The following is a 6,000-nucleotide window of genomic DNA, read 5'->3' as shown; positions in this document are numbered from 1 at the left end:
ATAATTAAATAAAAGCAAAAAAGTGAAAGAAAGAATAACAAAAGTAATTTTATAGAAAGGACTGCATTAAAAATGAAGGGAGTCTCTTGTTTTATCTAGTGTGACTGTGGATTAAAATTTTTTTAAAGTCATATATACCAAATGGGTAAACAGCATGTGACATGAACAGTGTATTTTTAGCAAAGAAATTTGTTGCTAGAGCTTTCAGATTAATCAAGAATGGTTATAGCTCAGCTGAGAGGGTTTAATACTTTTTGGGGTACAAAATTATTTGTACATTTCTTAGCAAAATTTGGAGGCAAACCCATCCTGCTCCATTCTATGTAGGCACAATTCCTACTTATGTCTGTAGATGTTTTTTGTCTCAGCAAAAAGTGCAAATGAGGTTTGTATTAATTTCTCTCTAAATTCACCTGTGCACTGAATCCTCATAGGTTGTGTTCTCCCAAATATCACTGCATCCTGGGTTTTTTCCCTTAGAAATCAGCACCTTTCACCAAAAATCCTAAAAACTAACCTATGATATTTGCTCCCTTTTATTTTGCATTATAATATTTTAAAAAATAAAATATAGTTGAATACTCAGCATTTTTCATTCTTAACATAGGGTGCCCTATGCTGTACTGATGGTCCCTATTGCCTGGTTTCAAATTTTGTGTTGACAAACTTTAAATATTTTTTATTGGTAGAATGTTGGATTTATTGTTGCTGAAAGAAAAGTATGGTTGTAACATGTAAATCTAGATTGCTAAGAAGAGGTGGGACCTGAACATCTTCTGAACAGTTAATCACTGTTCATGTAGTGCAAAAAGAAAACAAAATATATGCATACAAAGATAGAATGCATATCATGGATTCTAATAGAAGTTGTCAAAACAAATTTAAATTATTCCTTATTCATATAACTGAATTAAGTTTGTATATCTATGCTTATCAACTGATTATTCTCTCAAATTTTAAAGTAATATTTTCCCCACTTTAACAATTATTTGACAGAATTAAGTTGCTGTAAGCTGCTGTGCTTTGCTTTTAAATTTACTGCAATTTAAATCAAACATACGCGCACGAAACAATTTAAATGCTTTTGATATTTGTTAATACATGGGTATTGTTAATGATTTGAGCACAGAAATATGGATACCTCAGTCCAAATTATGTAGTGTGTAGCATGTGGCTGAATTGCCACTCTGAAGCTTGCTTAACTCTTTTAGAGCTCTAAAGAGCTGTAGCAAGCATCTACTATCTAGACATTACAAGATAAGGGTTCACATAATTTGTGGATTTTACCCAATCTTGATGTGAAATTAAAAAATTATTTTAGAGTCACTTCCCCCATTGGCACAAATTACTTAGTAAACAGTGTGGTGGAATGGGAATGGGTATTGTTGAATTACTTTGTCAAAACATGGGGCCCAATTTTCACAAGTTTAAATATATGAAAACTTACATTTTCATATTTCTCATTGTAAATCAGTTTTTTTAAAGCTCCCTCTTTTCAGTTATCTGCTTCTGTGTTTTATTAGTATACTGTAGCATGCTTTGTGCATCTTTTTTTTTTTTAATGTTCCGTTAAAAAAAAATGGATAGTACTCTTTAAATTGTTTACTTGCCAAATTATGATGTACAGCATTTCTGCCTTTAGTTCAAAAATGTGTAAAATATTGTGCTTGTGTACTGTCGCTGAGGAATCTATAGCTTTATAAAACATTTCAGTTAAAACTGAAGCATTTTTAAATGTCTGAAATACTGCTTCTGTTCAAAATATTTTCCACGGGGGAAGACCTGACCTGATATATTTGTGGTTCTCACCAAATGATATCATCATTGTTTAGAAATACATTTATATTAGTTAGCACTACATTGCAATCTAGCTTACTTTACAGAGTGGTTTTACAAAATGAAATAACCTTTTATAGTCATGGAAAAAAAAGGTGAAAAAGTAACTTTTTAAATTATGTAAGTATTTTTTGTACTTTGTGACAGTTATTTCAGAGTTTAAAACATTCTTTTGACAGATCAGTATAGATTTCTGAAAATTACATCCTCATCTGTAGAAAAAGAAAACTATCATGTCTATGGTTTAAAAATAGGTCAATAAATGGTATTCTAGTATCTTTGCTACTTTGGTGATTAAAAAAATAAAAAAACAGGAATAGAAGAATAAATACAAAGTACTTACTTAGTTTTAGCCTTAGAAAATTAATTTAATGTAATGCCTTGCATTAACCCTTTGAGCATTGTGAGGATACACTTTTTAGGTAATTTAATTAGACCACTGAAAATATTCTATATATTTAAGTAACTGATTGTCCTGCAGATTTTTTTTTAATTTCTAAATTAAATATTTGCATGGTAGACAGAAATGTTTCTGCTTCAAAAGGCTTAATAGATTTAGGTGAAATTATTCACTGCCACCAATATGTGCTGTATGGTGCAAAACTATTTCTGCTATTTTATTTTCACAATTGCATAAATATCTGAAGAAATAAAATATTTGACTCTACAGTCATAGGTTGTTTACTTTAAGCTCTCTTTACAATATGGAGGTTTAGAAAAAACATTTGTTCTCTTTTGGAAATATCTTCAGGCTGATATTAAAATACTTTAATACTGTAAATTAAAATCGTCACAAATAAAACCAAAACTATTTAATTAACAAGAAAATTAATTTTACAGAACCCTTGTTATGTTTGCAATCAAATTTTCAGCAGTCTATCTGATAAATAGACAAAAAGGACATTGTATTCATATTACTTTTAAGTCAGTCACTATGATATGAACTAATGGAAAGACAGTGATACTAGATTCAGCTTCCTCTACAGGGATGCAGTTTGTATGCCTCTTATTGAATGTCAGAATTTAAAAAGAAATAAAAACCAAACCCTAGAAATTGCACCTGCCTTCTGCTGTGTTGAAAAGTCCTTTGTTCTTAAAAGTACTACTCACCAGAACAAGGGAACAAGTTCAGAAGTGAGTAGAGAGTTGTTGAAAATTATAGATAGAAATACCACCTTACTTAGCTTTTCTACTGGTTGATGGCAGAAGCAGTCAACAACAGTAGGTGCAAATGTATTTTATTCAAATCTAGCTGAGTGAAAACAGTCTCATTATATTTAGTGGAATTACGTCACTAATATAGTGCAAGTAAGTTGTAAAGATTTCTAGTCAGTTAATGCAAATTCATGCATAATTATAATGCAATACTCAAAGGGGTTTAATTTAACAATATTTTATTCATAATTTACTGTAAATGCTCCCCAGTTTGCCTGCCTTGAATATTGCTGCTAGTGATTCTAAATGTGAGCAACCCTAACTGTAATTTACCCATTTTACTTAAGAAAGAGTAAAAGCCACTTACAAAGTGACTGCCTAGTTTTTGTTTGAGGAAAATGTGCCTCAGTTTGATCATTTAAACTTTCATGATTTATTCTATTTTTTTTCTTTTAAAAAAGAAACTCAGCAATTAAAATGTTGGGACTGGAAGCCCTGAGTAATTAAAGTTTTTGTAAAAATTGTTCTTTACTATAGAGAAAAAAGTCCATAACAAGACTATGAGCATTAAAATGACCCTCACTTAAATCAGAATCAGGGAAAGGCTCTTATGTTCTTAAGTGCTTCCTTGATCATGTTGCAAATGTCTTCAAGAATTTTCAGCACTGGGTGAACTTTAAAATAATAAATATTTGAAAATACTTAAGACTGTAGAGGGACAACCTCTCTTGATTTGGGTCCACCAGGTATATTTATCCATTATCTTTTGACTCGCTGATAAGAGGGTCTTTTTCTTTTAGATTTTGTTATGCAAAGAATACTATAGGGTTCTCAAATGCATTGTTAAAGTGATTGTTCTGTATTTAAACATTAAATATCATATTGGAGTAACTTAATAAACCAATTTAAATGTAAAAAAAATATAATTATGCACCAAAGCAAGTTTCTCATCCTCACTGAAAATTTGGATTTACAGTAATAACCAATGAGGCTATTGAATAAACTTTTTGAGTGCCTTTCAAACACTTAGGAAATTTTGCCTCAGGTGGTAAACTGTAATTAGGTTAATTCTAGAGCTTGTCAATCAGTAATTCTGTCATCACTCAGGGCTTTCTTAGCTTCTAGAAAACTTACTTGGTTCCATTTATTTTCTACTGTATTTTTTTAAGGTGCCATCATTTAAATTTCACTTAGTAAGTGGCAGTTTACACTATTCAGTACCACAGGCACAGAAATGTAATAACACTAGGAGAAATTGAACTTTTGCTTTCCTGTTTACTACATACATTATGTAAATTAAGAAAACAACTTTTTTGTAGAAGGTGCATGTGACATAATGTAGTTTTGCAGTTTTTTAATTTGTTGAACACACTTTTTAATTATTTAAGGAAAACCTCTTTAGAGAATAATTTGATAGGATTTTTTGTATAATGCACTTGATTTTGTAAATATGTATTTCCTGATGTGATTTTTTTTCTTTTTTTTTTTTTTTTGTGAGAAATGGTTAATCTTTTAGTATATCATGTCCTCTCAAAATTGGAAGGAGATAATAGTTTGTGGGCAATTTGTATTGTGTACTGTACAATAACTAGGAAACTTTTATAACTCTAAAAAGATATATTAACTTTTAGTGTGTTGTTTTTAAAAATAATGGCTGGAACATGCTAAGGACAGTAGGATTTTTCTGAATATTTCAGACTTGAACTCAGGCTAGTTTTCTTGTGTTTTTCAAAATAAAATTGTGTATTGTCTTCTGAAATAAATAAATTTGTTTTCCTGTTACAAGCATTTGACATTTGAATTGTTTTGGGGTTTCTATAATTAAATACTTTAGATTGCAATACTAATGAATTTGGAAGAAAAAATATTTCAACTTTATTTAAATCATAAATGGAAGTTTAGTTCAACCCCCCTGCAGTGCTATAATATAGTTCCCATAGCATACAATATGGCAGAAATGGTGGAAATTCAGGGATGGAAGTTATTGTAAGAAGACAACAGAATATGATGGGTTGCACCTCAAAATACCATTTTTATTACTTCTGCAAGGTGATTTTTCTGCACAGTGTTGATATTACCAAGCAAGTCACAGTCCATATCATGTTATTTTAAATGTATTTAATTTGCCTCACCTCAGGCAATCACTTCTAATGTGTAATAACACATATAGTCCACAACAATCTAAACTGTGTCAAAAGCCTAGACAAATATAAAGCCAATTATTATTCCACAAATGAACCAAGACACTTAAACTGATGCCTTAAGTTTTACCTTTCATATTTTTCAGATTCTGTGCTGCCTTGGTGTGTATTTCTGAGCTTCATATTAAGTGTTAGTAAGTTCTCTTCACAGGGTGGGTAGACAAAACAATCCTTTTCCAGCTTGAGAACCAAGGACAACTGTTACAGCCTCAGGCCAAAAAGCATAAACAACGATGAACTGAAGAGAGCAAATAAGGAGGATGGGACTTCATAACCTGAAGCTGTAATTGGACAATTAACCCCAATATGTAAATGGACCAAAACTTGTAAAAGTGTGAAACCATGTGACTGGTCATCCATTTTGTGACTATTTTGCGTCCATCTTGGGTGTAGCCCTGGCCAGGGTCTTGTACTGCCCAAGATGTATCCATTAAGGCCTTTTAATAAATACCTACTTTATTATTTTAGCTCTGTCTAGTGTCTGTTCCAGGTCAGCCTCTCAAGGCATCAAAACCTTTATCTCTTTCTGGCACTGTTAATGTTATGCCAAATAGAGTTGCTGTGTTGACTTGATGCTGTTATTCCTAATCTTGTTCCAAATTTCACTAAATACCATTGTATGTATTCTTCCCCAATAACTGGATTAGCCTAAGGATATTAAAAAAACAAACAAAAAGAAATATTGACTACAATGTGGTGCTCTTGACTGTTCTGAACAATTTTATTAATATAACTGTTTTCCTAAGGAAATACTATGCACCCAAAATCTGAAGCTGTCTTCACTACTAGAGTTTAATGCGTAGTCAGA

Source organism: Zonotrichia leucophrys, unplaced genomic scaffold, assembly GCF_028769735.1.
Source record: "Zonotrichia leucophrys gambelii isolate GWCS_2022_RI unplaced genomic scaffold, RI_Zleu_2.0 Scaffold_35_1530144, whole genome shotgun sequence".
Taxonomy (NCBI): domain Eukaryota; kingdom Metazoa; phylum Chordata; class Aves; order Passeriformes; family Passerellidae; genus Zonotrichia; species Zonotrichia leucophrys.
Note: the sequence above shows the minus strand (reverse complement) of the source record.